Raw genomic sequence first — 21,935 nt, 5'->3', positions numbered from 1 at the left:
AACTAAGAAAATGGCCTACAGATTCGCGCAACGTGGAGCCTTAAATGCTTTTGATTTCTGTCCTGTAGGGAGAAGTAAAATATATGTACATTTATTATTTTATGCACCAAATAAAAATGTGTACACAAAAACAAAATTTCCTTTAGATAACACATAATATTAATATTGATTAGTACGCAGATCTCATAATATTTTTTTTTCAATATAAAAAAAAGAAAAAAAAGAAAATAGAAGTATACCAACTTAAATACTTTTTTTCAGAAGTGGAGTAAAAGTTATGTCTTGTGAACTTTTATATGAATTAGGAATTCATATGACCTGCTATAAAGTCTGATTTATTTTATTTTGGTGAATCCATTCTTCCAGACAGTTTTAAATTAATCTAGTCCTTTGCAAAGCACAGGGGAACTAGTGTTGATATTGTTAACTATATCTAAAACTATTAAAAATAATATTCATTCCTTGAAAAAAAAGCTTAAATAAAGTATAAATATTAGATGGAAAACTTAAATGGAAAACTTAAATGGAAATTATGGAAAAATGTCTTGATGACTAATTGAAACTTAATTTAAGGTTTACTAAAATTACTAAATTAAATGTAAAACTAAAAATGTATTTATAAAAGTTCAAATTATTAATAAATACAATGACAGTATATAAATAAGACAAAACTAATCTACTGAATCTACAAAACTAAAACTAAAACTGCTGGGAACAAGAAATCCACTGTTCACATTTTAAATTATAACTCGTTTGTATGTTTATAATTTCAAACTATATTCCACAACATCATTTGAAAAATGAACTGATATTTTGAATTTGAATAAACAATGTTCAGAGAATTTAAATGCTTGAGTAAATGTACTTGGCGTGAACCTTTATCTTCTCATGCCACATGAAAATCCATGAAAAGTTTTTGAGTTTTTGACCTCACCCAGACCACACTCATGCCAAGATTTTATCTTGGATCAGAAACACAGAACAATGCACAATAAAGTGACTTCTAATTAACACTCTCTCATCGGTGAAGGATTGTTGGATTGCATCTATATAGAAATCATTCGCCAGACTGGGGACCAACATTCCCATAGTCCTCTGAGATCTGCGTACTAATCATCTAGGGAGGGTCACGATCTGCCTATCGGATGCTCTCGCCTCAAATTCTGACCGAAGGGCTCCCACAAAGCGATGCTCCCCTCTTCCCTAACATTCACACTGCCAATTCAGGAAGTCTCCTGCTGAAGTGAGGGACGCTTGGCAATGAAGTAACGCTTTTTTGATGTTTTTTGATCATTCTGCTTGGTGCAAAGTTAGTTTGACTTTTCCACCAAAACTTCACAGATTATTCTTTCGCAAAAGAAGGTCATTCAGCAACTTTCTTTGTCATTAAATAAATATAACAGCATTTAATGAGTTTGTGACTTAAATTAAAAAGTTACCAAAGTAATTTTGAGCTTGTTTTTAATTTTTCACTTGGAAGCATCTTGTTGACTTTACATTTAAACACACCAAACAAACTGATGGATCCATGGAAAATGAGTTTATGATAAAAAAAAAAAAAAAATACTTCATCTTCTGGAAAAAGCAAAAGGGCTTTTGAACACAAAACACTTTCAAAGGACAAGTTTACATTTGACGTCTAAGTCAAAATTCCGCTATGATAAATAATGGAAACCAGTTTGCTTTCACAAAGACATGTCCAAATCAGGCCACAAATGCCTCATTGTTGTCACAGGCCATGTTTTTTGTTAAACTGCCTGGGTCAGTTATACATTTTTTGTTTTACTTATTAAAAAATATCAAAATAAATTTGAAATAGAATGAATCTTTGGCAAATTAAAAAAATAAATAAAAAAAAAACAAATAAATGTAATCAGTCAACACTGCTGATATAATTCTTATTTTTATGCCAAATATCATTAGGTAAAATATTAAAATCAAAACATTTTCTCTGAAGTCTTATCGTACACACAGTTGCTCTGAAAAAAAAAAAAAAGATCTTATTTTAAAGATGAAGATATTTTTTCCTGGAAAAAATAGAAACAGTTTGTTACACACAAACACACTTATTCTCTCAAACATGTATTACTCCACACCCATTGATGCATTCACATCTGCACACAGAAACATGCACACGCACCCACACACAAAACGCACAATCAGTCACATGCACGCTTTTAATGGTACCAGTACACAAAGAAAAAAAATATACAGTAACTATCTGAAAACATGACAAACCACCTTTGACTACATCAGGTAACAATGCAGAGCCTTCTAAAACACAAAGCATTAGGAAAACCGTGTTTCTCGCTCCTAAGATTCAGCTGAAGTAGAAAATGAAAACTGGAGAATGACAAGCCATGATTTATACCTCCAGAAGCAAAGATAACAGAACAATAGCGGTGGCCCTGCAGTAAGTATACAAAAGGGGATTGTTGAGGTTTTTTAAGCTTTAAGGCAGGTTGTCACGCTGAATTTTTCTGCTTAATATCGCACTTTCCTTTCCAATGGTCAACTTGGTTTGTTAAAACAGTAAGACAAAAAGCTATTTAATAGCACTGATCTGACATTCATTCCTTCATTCATTCATCTGTCAATAATGTTCCTTTTTTCATTCCCGGCTAAATGATCAAGACCCGGGTATCTCATTAGTTGTGTGTGCAAAAAGTCTTTTGATGCAGCCACTCACACTCCTGGTCAATATATCCCAGCTTCAGTCATCTTATTAAGAGGTGTTCCAAGAACAGAACAGGCCACCAAGGGCGGCGAGCTGTCTTTCCTGGTATTAAACCAATCCTCTAATGTTTTGCACACTAGAATATGTCCGGCATATTATTTAAATAGTCGCTCTCTTGATGCTTTTTTGTTTTCTTTTTTTTCTTTGTTTTTTTTTATTCCGAGCCACATTATTTTTGGAGACAACTGCATGCTGGAGGATACGACCCTCTCTGCCAACTCTTCCTCTTTAGCCTGATTCGAATAAAGAGCTTTGAATTAAGTGGACAGCCCCCCTTAGACTAACAGCAGTATGCCTTTAAGGAAGCGACCATGCCAAAGAAAATAATTTTGATTGACGTTACAAGGAAATTTCCAGCCCGGCTGATTTAATTGTGAATGCCAGGGGGCATCATCGGGGGCCAGGTAATAACTCTTTTGCAGGGTGATTTTTTGATCTGGGCTTCTCCCTGTGGTAGCGTCCGCACGGGCTCGGAGGGCCAGAGGGCAGAAGAACAAAGAGAACTTTATGCCTGTGAATTCCACTTCCTTGCCTTTGAAAACAAAGCTTCTGGAATGGGCAGTTAAACTGTGGAAGCAGATTCCCAAGCTCATTTGATGTTAAGTCTTTAGTGTCAAGAGTGGCATATTCATTTATGAAAAGCGAGAGAAAGAGAAAAAGAGCGAGTGAAGGAGAAAGGGAGGCAGCTGCATCTTCTAACAAACAGGCTTGCTGTGTCTTGGATGGAAGAGGTGTGGATGGCTTTTCAAACGGGCCTGGAGGATTAGGGGATGAGAGCTTAATGAGAAGCACATCGGGCGTCAGCTGACTGAGCTGTCAGACGGCATACTGCGGCGGGCTGGGGAGTGGGGCGAGGGCGAAGGACCCCGAACCTGCTCTTAGAGCTGACGCCGGCTGGCCGCTGAGCAACCTGTCAGGTTATAAGTTCAAATCTCGAAACCAATCAACGCTGACCCCCAGCGCCAATGGCTAGTCAATCTAATCTATGCCTGTAACACTTTAAAGCAGTTTTACATAAACAAATGTGTATAGGAACATTTAGGGATGAAAAAGCAATGAGACAGTAGCATTTTTAAGCTATTGTAGATGAAAGTGAAAGTGAAGTGACATTCAGCCAAGTATGGTGACCCATACTCAGAATTTGTGCTCTGCATTTAACCCATCCGAAGTGCACACACACAGAGCAGTGAACACACACACTGTGAACACACACCCGGAGCAGTGGGCAGCCATTTTTAGATGAACTAAAGTTTGAGAATCATTAGAGTCAATCCTCAAGTCCATTTGTCATTTTGGTCCCATGATATGGTTTAGGTTCATTTAGTGCCCATCAAGGTAAAAATTATAATTACATTACATTCACTTAGTGAACTACTAATCACACAATTTAAGATGCCTTTAGTGTTATCTTAAGCAGGACTAATTAATTCATCAATAGCCTGAGCAAGTATGTGGCTATATACATATACATATGTCCTTCTTTATAAAACACTTTCAAATATAAGGTATGAACATAAATTCCTGCAAATCACACAAAACCTTGCATGTCTGGAATATTGCTTATAATCGCTTTCTTTCCAAGGATGAACTATTCAAAGGTTTATGATGCCACTGAATTCAATTTGATTTTTTTAAATATATTTACATATAATATTCCACTAACGTTTTGTGAAATAGGTTTAAAAAAAAAGAAAAAAAGGCCTCTGATTAAAAATAAATAAAAACAGAAACTTTTAATAACATGCTAAACAGATACAGCAGAGACTGTAATTGAACTGGCTTTCATTTCATGTATTCAGTCTCTAATTGTTGTGTTTTAGTGTATGACAAGTTGCAAGACAATTCAAATGTATGCATATGATGTTGTGAAGTTTCATTATGAATAAATCACAGATTATTAAAGGGCAAAATAGTATGATAAATAAGTCATCGCTTTCTAAATTTAAAGTTTAACACTATATAAAATGTTTTTAAACACATATATTGTAACATATTTTCTACTGTGCACACTGAGACATATTAAGAGATCATCTTCCCAGTTGCCCAGTGATTGTTATGAAAGAAAGTTTTTTTTTTTTATCTTGTGTAAAATACTCAATTTCTCGCTTCTAATGTCGCCAATACCTGTGTGTCCAATAATTTGAGGAATTTGAGATTTGAATGCAGATTTATGCATTGATTTAAAAATGAGCTGCCAGATACAGCACAGTTGTCTGCGCTGATCGTGATCTCACTGTACGTATCATGTTGTCCTACGGCAGTATTTGCCAGACGCTTTTGCATAAAGGTTATTTCAGGAGGAATTTTGATTTTAAACAATGTCTGTAACATTTTTAACTACAAAATGATGAAACCAGAACACTGGAGGGAAGCAACTGAGAGAGTGTAAACAAACTTTTATTAAACAAAACTTTCCCCCTGTCAAAACTTAACCAAAGGTTGTTGTTTTTTGCAAGGAATGTAAACTGGGAGTTTAATGTTTTGTTTGAAGTATTAAATCAGCATTAATTTTAAAGCTGCATAATAAGGGGAAAGGCCATAAATAGTTTTCAAAAACAGGTATTGCAACTCAAACACTTATAATAATATGCAATACAATACGAATCAAATGAGTCACAGTCAAGTAACGAATCAAAATACAAATAACTGAAAACTTATGGAGTGAGACTATTTGGATACTGGGACACAACTGGCAAAAGATGTTTTCTGTGTAAACTCACTTATTACTCATTACTTGACTACACATACTTTCTAATGTATTGTTCTGCGGCTTGTGAATTAAATAAAATACTAATTAAATGTACAGTTTTAATTTTAGCAATAATTATATGTAAAATATTAAATCAGTATTTTATGCTATTTAAAGTTCCATACTATTCTGAAAAGTCAAATTTAAAAGGCCCTTAGTGGCTCTTAAAATACAGGTCAAATTTAATCATGAACTGTTTAAAACAAAGCATGTCTCCCAATACAAAAAAATTACCAGAAGACAATAGAAGGGTTTATGAAACCGAAAGCAGACAATATCCTAAATCACACCTACTGTATAAAAACACTTTTCCTCCCCTTTTTTGTTAACGCAATTTTCCGATCATTTTCAGGATTTCTCCTTTAGTCGCACAAATCTGTTAATTTGCCTAAACAGTTGGACACCCATCATGTCATTGTAATGATCGAAATCTCAAGTCGTACACTAAGGAGTGGATTTTGACGCCCACAATTACAATAACATTCCAATCACAAGCTATCTACTTAGCGATATTAGGCGGCCTGGTCTGATGAAGATATTATCCCCGGTTATCTCACGCTGTTATTTTTGGATCAAAGCTCCCATGCTGGCACACTGCGTAACCTGCCCAGCGAGTTTGAAACGAGTGATTTTAGGCCATGATTATTTAACCAGGGCAGCATTGTTGATTTTATTATATAAGTCAATAATCTTCTCTATTCCCCAGATTTAGTTAATCTTCCTAATTACAAATTAGCATTCTCCACATACCAGTCCTAGATTTCCAAATTAACACCCCCGCTTCTAGGGGACGGTGAATCAGCCATGCTCTCTAATTCCTCCATGGACTGTCTGACGCACAGCAGATTTCTCTCTCCACCTCCTTCCTCTTCTTCTTCTTCTGTCATTTTCCCCTCAATTGTCTGCTTCAGAGAGGAGGGTGGAAGGGAAAAGGAAAAAAACGAGACTGTAGCATTGGCATCCTTTTTTTCCCCATCACACACACTGCTGGATCAGTGTTTTTTGATCAAGAGCATTAATAACAATTAGGAATCTAAATGGTTAGGTGGGGCCTAACCGTTTCCCCCTGTCTCTCTTCATCAGCGAATATTGGCAGCGCTTGAGGATCGTTAGGTGGCGCTGCTTGGAATACGACAGAATATCTAGATGAGGCCTGTCAAAATGTTTTGGATGCAATGCGGTAAATGAATTCTGATAGCATGTTAATATGAAGCATTGTATCGTAAGACTGCGGGATCCTCAGATCTGCTGTGTGGCTTATAATGAAGACAGAATAAGACTATCTGGCAGTGTAAATTATATTTTAGCAGGAAAACGGTTTTAGAGACTTTAAATGTTTTTAATTTATATCGTTCATGCATTATTTAAAAGTTTTCAGGGCTGCCGAGCCTCGTCGTGATTAGAAGAGCAACATAAATAAGTGACCGAATAATAAATAACGACACAAACATACCAAAAAATAAATAAATAAAATAAATAAATCAAATAAAAAATAAATCTTTTCATACCATTAATTATGTTACAACAGAAATGATCGGAAAATTCTTGCACATGTTGTTGCACATAATCAAACATCAAGTATTAGCCGGCCATGTTTACAATGCAGCAGACATTCCTCCAGTGGCCAAAAATGTTTGATTTCCCCCAGAACCTATGGTCAAATCATTGAACTTTTCCGTTGCTATCCGCGCCGTCTTTGAGGGTTTAAATTCCAGCATGAAAGCGAGAGATGAAAACACTCTCAAAGTCCCACGTCAAATACAAAGTTAAGGGCAACAAGGGTGGAAATAAACAGATTTGAAAAAGCAATCAACATTTCCCTAAAGCTCAGGAGCTGACTTGCATCTGATTCTGAGATCATGTTTTATTTATCAGTAATCACAACCAATCAGGGGAGAAATTAATCAATGAAAGCGTTAGCAGGAGTGATATCCGGCCATCTGGGGGTCACACTTATCTCACCTTCAGCCCGACACGCCGTCTCACTCCCGGGCAACCGCTCCTGCCCTGATCCACCCCCACCCGCTTTCCACTGGGCTTGTCATGGGCTCATATTTAGGTGACTGATTTTTTTTTCTCCAATGAGCTCTAAGGAACTCCATATGGCCAGGATCAAAGGTGTTGCTGGGTGCATGGTTCTGCTTTATTGCCAGCCGCTGCTGTTAATTAGAAAACAAGATCAGAGGCAGTATTAAAATCCAATTAAATTGATATGAACAGATTGCCAAGTGATGTTCGCTAATGTATAATTGAGCACCATGCAAATTTCAGTGGCTGCCTTTTGTTTTCGCATGTCTCTTCGTCTATCTCTCTCCCACAGAATGAGCAATGGAGCTTGAAAGTTTTTTTTTTTTTTTTTTTTGGCTTCTGCTAAAGATAAACAAGTTAATGCTATGAGATGGGGGCACTGCTTTCATCAGTTAAGCTAAAGCGATATTTTCCCTGGTGCTATGGGGCTGCTGGCTAAGGGGCAGAGGGGCAAGGAGAGAGAGAGCCGACCCCACAGGGATAGAGATTTGAGAACGCCTGTTTGAACATGCCCACAGGACAGGATGGAGTAGATCAGGGACTTAAAGTGAATCATAAGGAAAGCCGGCGGCATATCTGTATCCGTTTCTATCAGGTGAGGTGCCATTTACCTGCATTGATAATTACACCAAGACCAGCATCAGGTGGATTCAGATCAATCTGTGAGCGATCTGATGGGTGGTGTTAAAAGCCGTGGCATCATATTCGGTCTTGATTTTACAATAAACTTAATTGCCATTCACCCCACAGAGACTGCAAAACCTCAAGGTAAAAGTCTCTTATCTTCGATCATCTTTAATATTTTGAAAGCACTGTGGGCACAAACTAGTATGACACCAATTCTTGAGTGATGGGAAAAAATAGGCAAGTAATAATAGTTATAGTAATGATTCATCTGTGCAACACATACAGAGGTATTCACATTTTTTAGGGTTTATTCACTTCTTTTTTCTGTATTCACTCAATATGGGTCAAAAAAATAAGATACGAAAATAATGTGTCATCATAAATATTGACAAATCTACCATTTACTATATTGAATGAATGATCAACGATACTATAACATGGTTTCAAGCTGCTTTTCAGTTTTATCTATTGAATTGCCACAACAGTCGGACAGAATATCTTAAATAACCAAATATTTCACTTTCAATATGTGCTGTACATCATATCAAATATGCCATAGCCATTATGTTATTTTATTTGATGAATTACTAGTAATAGATTCTACTTCAAATAAAATAAAAAAACCTAGAAACTCAAATGTAAAATGCACTCCACAATCTCTTATGTCTCTGTATTTTCTTTTGAAACTCTCTGTGAGCAAAAGTAGCAAAATTTTCCCCTAAAAATATATAAAATGTACTGTGAAATAGAGTAGTTCACTTACAATAAGTTTATTTTAGACTGCAGTTATTAGTATAATCTTATTGCATGTGTTGCCTTTGGCTTGCTCATGGTGGGCATTAAGGAACTCTGTAAAGCTGCTTTGAAACAATGTATCGAGACGCTTTGTGAAATGCGCGAAACAAACTATACGTGAACTGTATGATTTTGCAATATTATTAGTGTTACACTCGTGTGTGACTGGCAGCTTTTTTTGAGAAGGGGTGAAAATCATTTTGCATTGGGATATCTTTCAAGATTGATTTTGTCGCTAAAAACCTTACAAGGTTTTTTGCCTTTGAAACTTGATGTGTGAACCAACTAAAGTTTGTTCCCAAACAAAAGGAGACGTTAAGTCTGAAAATGGGATCACATGACACATTGTTTCTCACATGCTTTTACACCTTCAATGACAATATGTTGTCTTCCCGTTCGTGACACTTCCTGATCGCATATATGTGCGTGCATTTGTACTTGCTAGCATGCTTTTATACCTAGATCATGTCTACATGCATACATTAGTATATGGTTTCATTTATATGCAAATTCACAATGAAAACGCACAGCAAGACAAACACTACTGCAATCCTGACAAACAACACAATTTTCAATGCTTGTGCCTTATCAATAGACATCCTACCTCACCACGGTTGTGACAAAACTGTGACGGAGAGGCACTAATAAGGAGCATTGTTCGTCTGAATGATTGCACTGCCTGGAAACGTGCTCTTCAGCGAGCCAGGCTACCGATGCTCCGAGGCCCCGAATCTGACAGGGGGTACCGGGAGCGCGGAGTGGCTGCAGCTGTTGGTCTTTGTGTACGTGTCCCTCCGCCCCCGACATCAGCTGAAAGGTCCTTGCAGTCAAGTGAATAGCAGGCAAAGAAATTCCTTCATTCCCACAAAATAGCACGCTAATGTCAGGAAATAAAACTCAAGTATCGGAAATTGCGCCAAAAGCTTCACCGTAAATTGCAGATAAACGGGAAATGTGCTTTTTTTTAAGAATAGCAATAAAAACCTCAATAATTTCCAATAAAAGGGATATGTGAAATATGTCAAGGCATTGGTGTGGCACAGGAGCACAGAGACAGGGTTGTTTTTTTCTTTCTTTTTTTCAGCATAGATAAAGTCATCGAGAGCAGGGGTTCTGATTGAGGAATCAGTCCTATTCACATGAGGTTTAAATAAACCAAATCTGACCCAGGAACTATCTGCAAAAGACAGATTTTTAAGGCTTTTGTTTAAAAAAAAAAAAAACAGGTCACACATTAGTCTAATGCCTTTTCTAAAGCATAGGTTGGGCAATAGTTCACTCAGATAATGACAATATGGTAATTATTTATTCAGCATCATGCTGTGCCAGACTTACATTTTGTTTGTTTGGAGAATTTCTGAAGAATATTTATACAATGATCACTGTGGCCACATCTCCACAAAGAAACACCATAAAAGTAGTCCATATGACTTCTTCGCTATGTTCCAGGTCCTCTAAAACTGTACAATGTCTTTGTGTAACAAATTGTGTAACAAAAACCTCTACAGTCAAACATGAGGGTGTTATATTAGACAGCAACTTGTCTTTTGAAAATGTTATGTTACAAAAACAGCATTCTTCCATCTTATAAACATTGGTAAGTTACAGAACATGCTACCCTGTTTCAGATGCAGAAAAGCTAGTTCATGCATTCATGACCTCTAGATTGGACTATTGTAATGCACTGCTAGGTGGTTGCATCTTCAATAAACAAAATACAGGTAGCCCAAAATGCAGCAGCTAGAATCCCCTCCAGGTCAAGAAAATATCATCATATTACGCCAATTTTACATTCTTTGCACTGGCTACCAATTAAGTTCCGTATCAAAATATTATGAAATATTATCTTACTTTTAAGGCCCTAAATGGTTTATCTTCTGCATACCTGACTAGTCTTCTATCATGCTACAATCCATCCCGCTCCCTGAAGTCACAAAACTCTGAACTCTTGGTGTTCCTAGAATAGCAAAGGCCACTAAAGGAGGTAGAGGTGCATAACAATGTAAATGTTGAGTCCATCTTGCACACAAAATACCGTATGGCTTCAGGAGACATGAAATACATTACAGAAAAAATATAGAACACTTTTAAGGTTTTATGGTGATCTTTGGAGGTTAACAAACCTAAATGTTTCATTGAATGTTCCATTTAAAAAATGACAGTTATCTTTGGTGATCTTTGGAGCTTGACAAAACAGAAATGATTATTTTTTATTGAAAATTCCCATTTAAAAAGACAATTATAGTGAGCAAAGAACAGAAATGCAAAATAATAATAATAAAATCTGACCTCTGTATTCAAATACAGTACATCAAGTAGCACCACAAAGGAGCCTAATCACCAACAAAAGGATGTAGTCAATGAGATCTCCGTTTTTGTGAGATGTCACAGTACATCACCGAAACCCCTTCCAAACCTCTCTGCCTCCGACTCAGCGTGCATTTCACACGCATTAATGTATGACTGTAACATAACTGTCCAGCCATTACCACTAAATTATGCACTGGAAAATTCTCTCTTTATTAAAGTCATATTTCGCAGTGGCAGATGGTTCCACGCTGAGCTGAAGCAAGGAGCATAATTAAACGCGACACTTTCCCCTGATCCAGTTTCCAGAGCTGGCCTGGGCGGTGGGGCGTTCGCTGTGGAGCCGTGCATCGAGTCTAGTACCCAGATCTGCCACCTCTGTCACTGATTGTTAACATCCAGAAAGCCACAGATATATGTGTGTGTGCTCAGTTGTTAGGATATAAATACATATGCGTGTATGTAGTAAATATATCTATCTATCTATCTATCTATCTATCTATCTATCTATCTATCTATCTATCTATCTATCTATCTATCTATCTATCTATCTATCTATCTGTCTATCTATCTGTCTATCTATCTTATCTATCTGCACGTTTGTAAAATAAATAAATAACACAAAAAATAGCAAAATATTTAACCCGCTACAGTAATTTACATTTGCATGATACTTTCTATGCTGTGTAGTTATAAACATACTGTATTTATTTACTGTATACTGTATACTGTATTCCAATCATGCCAAAAAAAATTAACACACTGAAAATTTATTATATGGTCTTCAAGTGCTTTGTCTGACCACAGGCTCTTTCAGAAATCACTTTGAATCATTAATTTGCAAACATAAAGTATTTGACTATATTTGAAAGCTATTAGCCTTTTACCTTCCATCATAAGTCTGTTTCAGTCCTTCTAGACTTTGCAAATATTTAAAGGACGTTGTTGCACGATCTAAAAGAGAACATTTGGGGGGGTGTTTACAATAAAAACACACCTCCTTCAGCAGTAAATTAAGGGTATTTATGCAGCTTTCTAAAATAATTGCTTCTAAATAATGTCAAGCGGCTCCCTGAATTAAATTTCCCACCAGAGGAAAGAACTTCCATAGACGCAACACTTTGAATAATTTGTTTTGATCTGTTAATACATATCAATGCTACAAGCTTAATGAGCTACTGTTACAGCATGTACAGGAAGCTGATTAACACCACAGCGGTTAAATTGTCTGCACTTCCTTAAAACGCATCAAGACTATATATAGATCAGGTGTTATTCTTAAAAAGTATACATTTCTCACAGGGCACCTCACATATTCCAATGCAGGACAATTACAACAAGATACTGCACAACATTGACTTTTAAAAGCACCTTTCTTGCAACTTGCAAAATGATCAAAGAATGTTCATTCACAGCATCATTCACAGAGGAACAACACCTTGTTGTCTCAAATTCGAGCTTTCAATTGGTTTGATAAAAATGAGCACTTAGCACTGAATCTAGAGCCTTGCTAGTATTATATAACATGAAAAATGGTATCAAACAATTACTAATGCATTTTATGCAGAAGGAAATTAGGAAGGAAGAAAATAAGTGCAAAGGTAAGGAGTGTAGAAGCAAGGGATTGGGATGAAGGAAGTATGCGTAATGCTACTGCGTGTTTTTGTGACCTGATATCCAACTTCCACGGTGCGACGCCACCTTAGCAGCGTACATTTTCCAGGTGGGAGCCCATTTTTCCCCAGTTCATATTTTTCTACTATAATGACAGCTCAAAAATAACAGCTTTATTTTGTTATTTTCTGCTCATTTTGTGTTTTTACATACTGAGTGAGACACTTGCCTCTTACATACAGCTACCAGCAGGCAGAGATGAGAAGAAAATAGAAAGAGATAAAGAACTCTCAGACAGAGGATATGACACCTAATTGGCCCAGATATCACAGCATGAAATATTCATGATGTGATATAAAAAAGGAGGACTTTTAAAGAGAATATGGTTTGTAATGATGAGGTTACAGTATTTTATCTGGCCTTTGACTGCTGTGAGCTCCACTGACACAGTTACTAAGAGCACACGGCACTACTGCCTCCCACCAGATACACGTTTGTGTGTGAGATGCCTGCATTAAACTGCTGTCAGCACTGAACATAACCCACGACAGGTGAACTAGGGCTGATTAGTATATTAAAATCATCTATTGCTTCTCATAGTATGAGTCATAGTACAAGAAAATAAAAGAGAAAAGCTTTGTTGAAGTCGAAGTTATTACAGGTGAGAGGATGCGTGATACGCCCACCGTTTAAAATTACTACAGCAAGTGACGTTTCAGCAGAAGATGAGACTGCTAACTTATAACCCTTTCTTATCCACTGAGATTTAAAGAATGAATTAGAAAACTTGGACCCTAACCCGTAGAATTTAATTGAAAACTGAACTCATAGTAGTTTCTGTGTCATTTTTGAAATACATCTTTTTGAAACACTTTTAATCAATTTAAAAACAACTGAATTCATTTCATGATATGCCAATTAATTAATCACAATGAACTGCATCTCAATACTAAGATAATTCATGTAATATATGACGTGAATTTGTATATATAATAGACTTTTTAAGTAATTGCATCCCACCATGATACCTTGCATTACAAAACTTTATATGCAAATATACAATATTATAATACTCATAAAAACATAAAAAGCTAAATAAAAAAGAATGTATATATCAATAAATTGTAATAATATGCATGTGTGTATATACTATAGTACCAGGTGTCCTGGAATGACTCACAAAACCTTGAATGTGGTACTTCAAGTTTAAACCTGCTCCGATGGTATATTTTGTGCAGATAAATAACAACGTTGTTTTTTTTTTTTAAATTTGATTCATTGATTATAAATTACTGCACTAAATTGACTATGCAGATTTTGAAATTAACCCCTGTCATGAGAAAACCTACAGTACCAACTCTGTTTCATTTGGTCACCATTGGTTATGTCTCTCTACTATCCAGCACTTACAATACAGCAGGATTTTAAGTACTTTTTCCAATGCTGCTCTCAGGGTTTTCTTGGAAAGATGCACAGGTTAAGTATGTGAAAGTATGGATTCTACAAGTATGGCTGGAGTGGCCTCTTACTGCCCTTCACTCAGAAGCAAACACACACACACATACACAGGAACCCTAACAGGCATCTCAGGAAGCCAATGAGCCAGTGCCAGTGCCAGGGATCCGTGCGGATGCCAGACTGCCCCCTGCTGTAGTAATCTGGAAGAATTACATCAAGAGGAGTGAAACGAGTGTGTGAAAGCGTGTGCAGCATTTGTGTGAGTGAGAGAGAGACAAAGAGACAGGCAAAGAGACAAAGCGAGAGAGCGGGAGAGAGAGAGAGCGATTTTTATAAGGATATAAAACTCATATAGGGCTTGTCACTTGTGTGTGGTGCTCTCTCTGGGTTCTGCATCACAATGAATGACATCACGCTCACACAAAAAGATCTGGCGATGGGCGCATTAGAGTCCTTTGTGAGTGCAGACCTTGGCACATTTCACCTTAATGAGTGGCTTCCAGCTCCGCTCCACTCAATAGTCTTCTCATTTTTTTTTCTTTTTTTTTTTTCTAATGGATTGCTTTTATGATTTGCCTGAAACTGTTGGCTCGTACCTCACACTCTCTGTGTTACCGGCTTGGCCTTGGTCAGCCGCAAAAACGTGTGAGACCAACATTCTCCCCAGTCATGCCACAGAAAAGAAAAGCATGGAGGATAGGAAAAAAAAGAGGTATTGAAATAAGAGAGAATAAAATGGAAAACCAAAATGGTTTTGGTGCTTTGTTTTATCTGTGAATAATTAAATCCATTTTCCCCTTTCCATTCTTCCATTTTTCTGTAAAACCAACACTTGTAAAAATTTGGCCACATAATTGTCTGTATGGTAGACGCAACTGCAGCCAAACTATACCCATAGGACTTTGAGCTGCTGACATCCAAACCATTTTGTAATGGAATGTTTCGGAATGAGCTCTGAGCCGGGTATGACAACGCTAACAATGAATGCAGATTTGAAAGCACGTCCCTGCCTTGTAATCTTTCCGGAACCACACAGCGTCCATTCCATTACATTCAAATATTCTTAAAGCTCAGACTATGACACCGCACATAAATTTAGTACGAAATTCAGATATTAACTGCATTATAATTTTAAAATAATGGAGCCCCGCACATGACAAGCAAGAAAAAATAAATAAATTGTTCGCATGATTTACTAAATCGTTCCATCGATATACTAAAATGTGCACACAATTACTATTTCATTCCCTCAATTTACTAATTCATTCCCTCGATTTGCTAAATTGTGCACACAATTTAGTAATTTATTTATAAACCAAAGGGAACAAATTAGTAAATTGTGCACACAATTTATAAATCAAAAGAAACTAATTAGTAAATTGTGCACACAATTTATGAATCAAAAGAAACTAATTAGTAAATTGTGCGCACAATTTCTAAATCGAGGGAACAAAATAGTAAATTGTGAACATGTTTCCTGCATGTCATGCGCTACACTTCATATAAAATATTCCAACCTACTTGCATTATATATTTTTTCCATGTTCTTGTTGCAAGCTAACCATTTCAAAAATGAAGGTTTTAAAAAACATGCTTTAGCATGCACTGTATTATAGTTCCAGTTTATTTATTCAAATACCCACAATTTCTGCCATAAGAGTCACAAGGGCCATTAACGGCTACTGCGAGAACCCAACAAGGGCAGTCTGGGAAATGCAGCCCTGACTGAGTCACTATCCCCACTATCACAGCCCCACCATTTCTACCTGACACTGATTTCTTCATCTGACAGTAATTTCAACCCTTACAGTTAATGAATAATGGAGTGAATGTGCTTAAATTCTGAAGACAGAAGTCAGTTTAACATAACCACTGCCATCAGCGCTGACATTAATTGCTCCCTAATTCTGGCAGTTGTGGCTCGGAGAGGCCTGGAGGAGAGAGTAAGTGCATGAGTGGAGAATGGATATAAGCCCCTGACATGCAGGAAGAGTGACAGTGAGGACCAGTAACTTGCAGGGCGACGAAAGGCCCTACAAGGCCAATGGAGGGACCCTGTCTGGCACGCCAGCTACAGAAAAGTGGGCGAAATTGCTGTTGACCTCTATACTTGGAAATTAAAAGTGAGGTCATTTTTCGTTTCCATAAGTGCTCTTTAGCGATCCAGAGGTCTGGTGGCTCTGGTACATTCAGAATGTTGAGAGCCATCAGGGGAACTGGACAGGTGGGAGAACTAGAATTATGACTAATGGCACTGCCATCTTGAACATTTAAAGACCACATAGCATTTCTTGAGAAGCGCAGTTTGCTTTCAAGTGTGGATGCAAGGACATGTAAAGAGGGTTGCCACTTATAATATATAAAATAATAATAAATATAAGAAAGCTTAAGTTAACATCAAAGACATTACGAATTGCTACCATATGATACCATTCAAAATACTGGGGTCAGTGCTTTTATTTAATTATTTTTTTTTTAAAAATTGTTTTATTTTATTCAGCAAGAATGCATTCAATGCGAAAATGATAAGATGACTTCAACACTGCAAAATATTTCTATTTCAAATAAATGCTGTTCTTTTAAACTTTCCATTAAACAAAGAATCCTGAAATAATATATCATGGATTCCACAAAAATATTAAGCAGCTCAAATGTTTTTAACACTGATACTAATAAGAAATGTTATGAACCAGAAATAGGCATATTAGAATGATTTCTGAAGGATCATGTGACACTGAGGATTAGAGTAATGGTTGCTGGAAAAAAATATAATACATATACAGTTTATACTGTACAAGGTGTGTATATATATATATATATATGTGTGTGTGTGTGTGTGTGTGTGTGTGTGTGTGTGTGTGTGTGTGTGTGTGTGTGTGTGTGTGTGTGTGTGTGTGTGTGTGTGTTGGATTAAATAAATATATCTGCTAACTATTTTTAAGCTTTTGTTCATACCTTAACATTGAATTAATTAATTAATTAATTAATTAATTAACAAAGTCATCAGGTAATACAATATGTGCCACTAACTGACTTGCAAGCAAGGCTTGTAGGAGAAACAATGAGCCTTATGAAGTATTCAGTGCCCTCAAATGTAAATGAGGTAGCCGTCGCTTTTGTCCTCTTCGGCTGATACAAGGGAAAAGAGCAGCCACCGTGGACCCCTTCTTTTGTCTCCACCACACAAGAGGTGGCGGGTGACATCGGCTTTCTGTCTAATTACTGGAGAGTACTATGTCTGGCCAAAAAGACAGTCTTGTGCCATTACGCACGTCCTACTCCAGGCCACTTATCACACTCTTTCTTCCATTCCACTCCCCCTCCCAAGGCTTTCCACTGTCAACTCCTGCTATTTGCTGCTCCTTTACCCAGCCATTAAGACTGGACCCTGTCCAGGCCAGATCCTCAGAGTAAGGTCTCTGACATGGTCATATGCAACCCAGCCAGTAGCTAGAGGGCTGACAAGAGATAACTCTCTTGCATTTAATGACCCTTCGCCATGGCTTGCCTCCTCAACATCATTGGCCTTTAATGACTGCACCGGGCATACTCAAGTCAAAGTCAAAGGTGACTTTTTTTTTTAGCAGAGACAGACTTTTACCATAAAGTTGTATATCTTTCCATTGGGCAATTTCACATCCACTACATTTGCACTCCATGTGGCAGGGCAATTATGCTATTATGCATAATTACACTGAGGGTCCGATGAGACTGGGAGATAACCAGCAATGGGCAGCCCTTTTGTTTCTCAGCTTGGACTGAGGTAGTATGGTGCTGGTGGGATGTAGTATTCATTGTCATGACAGCGGGGTTGGAGAAGTTCAAGGTGTTCGTAGAACGAAGGGTTCACATTGGCCCAAAAGCTTCCAATCTGGTGATCTGGGGCCCTTTTGACCTGATCATCTGGTCCTGGCTGTCCAAGCACGTTCACGCTCTGTTTCCTGATACGGTGAGACAAAGGGGCCAAGATACAATCTGACTGCTAGTGCGTGCTGAGCAAGCCCAAGTGATTATCAAGCTCCCAAAGACCACAAACACCTAGTTTACACCTGGTATCAAGCATTTCAGGTGATCCAATCGCAGGTGGACAGTGCTAAATACAGATGTGAATGGCGACCAGAATGTTTGTGATCGGATCGAATGTTCTTTATTGATCACTTATGATGGGATCATCAGAGATGTAACTTAAAAGTTTAGTTCCAAAAAATAACTTCTGTGAACATTTACTCACCCTCACAATGTTCCAAAACTATATGACTGTATAGGAACTATATGAGAACACACAAGAACGCACACTCCAACTCAAATTTTAGAACCCTATGATTTCCACGATGTGGGAAACATGAACGGAATCGTGAAAACCAGTCATAAAAACGGAATTTACTGTATTACACGGAATGTCACAGAATTTGCCAAATTTTGGATACATCAAAATTATATCAGTACACTTAAATCAAAATGCCATGTGGACTAGTGTCACAAAAATACCACTTAAATACGAATCCTGCATGTTCTGCATATCTCAGTGTGAATGAATGGCACAGACACGTGGTTTTGTTTACCACACACATACTTTATCAGTACTGTATATGTAAGCATGTGACTTTCACAACATTTTCAGCGTTTGGCGCCTTAAAGGGACAGTTCACCCCAAAATGAAAATTCTATCATCGTTTACTCACCCTCAAGTTGTTCCAAACCTGTATAAGTTTTTTTGTTCTGCTGAACACAAAGGAAGATATTTGGAAGAATGTTTGTAACCAAACAGATCTCGGTCCCCATTGACTACCATAGTATATATTTTTTCCTACTATGGAAGTCAATGGGGACCGAGATCTGTTTGATTCTGTCATTCTTCCAAATATCTTCCTTTTTGTTCAACAGAACAAAGAAACTCATACAGGTTTGGAACAACTTGAGGGTGAGTAAACGATGATAGAATTTAAATTTTTGGGTGAACTATCCCTTTAATATATGAGGACATGAACACATAAACATAATCTCTAGAATTTCTCAGAGAGTCACTTCCAGAGCATTTTCCCATTTCTTTTGAGTAAAACTATCATATAAACTGAAACCTAAAGATCTTCACAGCAATCTGTCAAAATAAAAGTTTGGTTTAACCTGAAGCAAACGTGACAGAAATATAGATAGACTGATAGACGCGGCTATCCCTTTGTTTAAGTTTTTTTTTTCTATTTTTTTCTTTCTATTACTTTCATAGTATGGACAAGCACAGTTACAATTCTTTAAAATATTTTTTGTGTACCACCAAATAAAGAAAGTCATACAGATTATGAAACAACATAAAGGTGAGTAAATGATGACAGAAGTAAATTTTTTCGGTTAACTACTCCTTGTAAACAGAGCCAAAATTAAGGTACTTCTATTGCTATACTCAATGCTTAAGGCAACTAGACAGAGTATGAAATGAAACATGGTCATATAACAATACCTCCCCTTAGCGTAACTTGTCAAGCATTTAAACATTGCTCAGCCACTGGACTAAAAGTAAGACATGTGTACATGAACATATTTCATATGCAGAAAGAGTAGCACAGTGGCGGGGTCATATTAAAAGGCTAAGCTTTTGCTTTACGCCCAGTCTTCAGGGCTTCCTACCCAGAGCCGAGCGAAGAGCCTAGTGCCCGGGTGGGACAAACAGTACAGCTTCAAGGTGGCACTGTGTAGTCTGAATCAGCGCTCTCCTCACTCCCCGCTGGTCCCCAGGGCATCCGCGCCAAGGCTGCTTTCATTTGCACCCACTACCACACCAAAAAAACGATGCAGGGATTTGAATAATTCTGCATCGTAGTCACACAACAAAGGTAGGCAGGCAAAAGAAAGAAAAAAAAACTATGGAAGCTGAAATTTCGCAGGCTTCTCCTCTTTGCTATGCTAAGGCTTACCGCACAAGCAGCGGGCAACATTTCAGGTGCAGCAGAGAAAGGCTGATAAAAGCAAGCGTGGGATTACACTTCATGACCAAAGACATTCATCTCTCCTTTTTCTTCATTTCTCCTTTCCTTTTTTCCCTCCTTTTGTTAAAACGGCATCCTCGGCTTTTCCCTGTCAGCTCATCAGGGTAAAGCCACTCAAGCAGAATGCCTCAGTGCTGCTTGTATAATTAGCTGGACATCTCTTTCACCTTGCTGCACTGATAGTGGAGTGTGAGGCTTATGTCCCCTGAGGCATGTACAATCCCCTCCACCCCACCCCCGTCCGCATCAGGCCAACCAAAAGTCTTCCTCCACACGTGCTGTACTGTACAGTCCTATAAGCCTGATGCACATTTTGACACATTTGGATAATTACAAATAAATTTTTCATTACTTTTTTTTTTTCATGCACATGACAACTAATAGATCTTAGCCTCCGGAAAATTCTAACAGTCTCAGAAATTTTAGTCTTCATTCCTGCAATATGACTGCAAAAGCAGCACAGAAATTGATGATGTGTCTGTGTGAGAGAGAAACAGAAATGTAAGCTCAAAATTTAGATGGATTATGGATGCACGAATATCAAAATTCAACATTGTAATACAGTGTGAAAATAGATTTGCTAAATTTCACATTTTAGTATTATACTATTTTTTTAAGATTAACATTCAGTGAGCATTAAATCATATATATATATATATATATATATATATATATATATATATATATATATATATATATATACATACATCAGACCTGTATTTCCATTTGACCCTATGAGTCACCATTCATTTAAAAATTAGATTGCCTTCATGCATTATTATTGCATTAACTTAATGAAATTCCACAAAAGAGAATTCTTTCACAAACGGTTTGAAGTCTGACACATTTTTCCACTCCCTTTTGATTCACAGAATATAATCGGCCCTGATCATTGGCCGATAGTTGTTTTTAATTGACCAATACCAATTATTTGTTTACACATCGGCGCGTCCCTAGTTCAAATTCTCTCAAGTGCGTCATGTCCTTATATGCAAATTAAAGCATTTTTTTATTAAAAATAAATCAATAAATTACTGACTAATCAATTATTTTGACACACCCCCTCATTTGCCCAAACAGTGATCTACTGGTCTCTCAGTCCATCCACCTCAGTCCTGTGCTCTTGGTGTACACCCGAGAAACTATGACACATTTGAAATAGAATAAATTACTCAATTATGAAGACAGAGCACGGCAGTACTGCGATGTGGAGGCAGGAGTGGTGTGCGCGATCAGAGGCGTTAACTCAGCAGGGTGTTAATGCAAAATGGGCCAAACTCCCCAGCAGGAGCAGCAGTTGAATGACATCCACCTAACTCTGCTGACAGCCCCGATCAGCCCGTGCTGTCCAGGCAGGAGGACACCACGGGAGCTACACACGGTTGCCGTACCACCAGGACAGGTATTCAGATCCCTCACACCACATATTCACACCACAATTAAATGTCTCATTTATACACAACTGATAAATGTAAAAGAAAATCTCTAATATCAGGGACAAATCCCTATATTAAATGACAAAAAGTTTGAGGCCTGGAAAAGAGTCATAAAAACTAAACTCAACCACAGTTTTCTGATTGGCTGTGGATTTGTTGTGTCACGTCGCATTTTCACTTTCGATGTGGACGGCCAAATTGCT

The sequence above is a fragment of the Carassius carassius genome, chromosome 32 (genome assembly GCF_963082965.1).
Source record: "Carassius carassius chromosome 32, fCarCar2.1, whole genome shotgun sequence".
Classification (NCBI taxonomy): domain Eukaryota; kingdom Metazoa; phylum Chordata; class Actinopteri; order Cypriniformes; family Cyprinidae; genus Carassius; species Carassius carassius.
The sequence above is the reverse complement of the archived record's forward strand: the minus strand, read 5'-3'. Positions refer to the sequence as shown.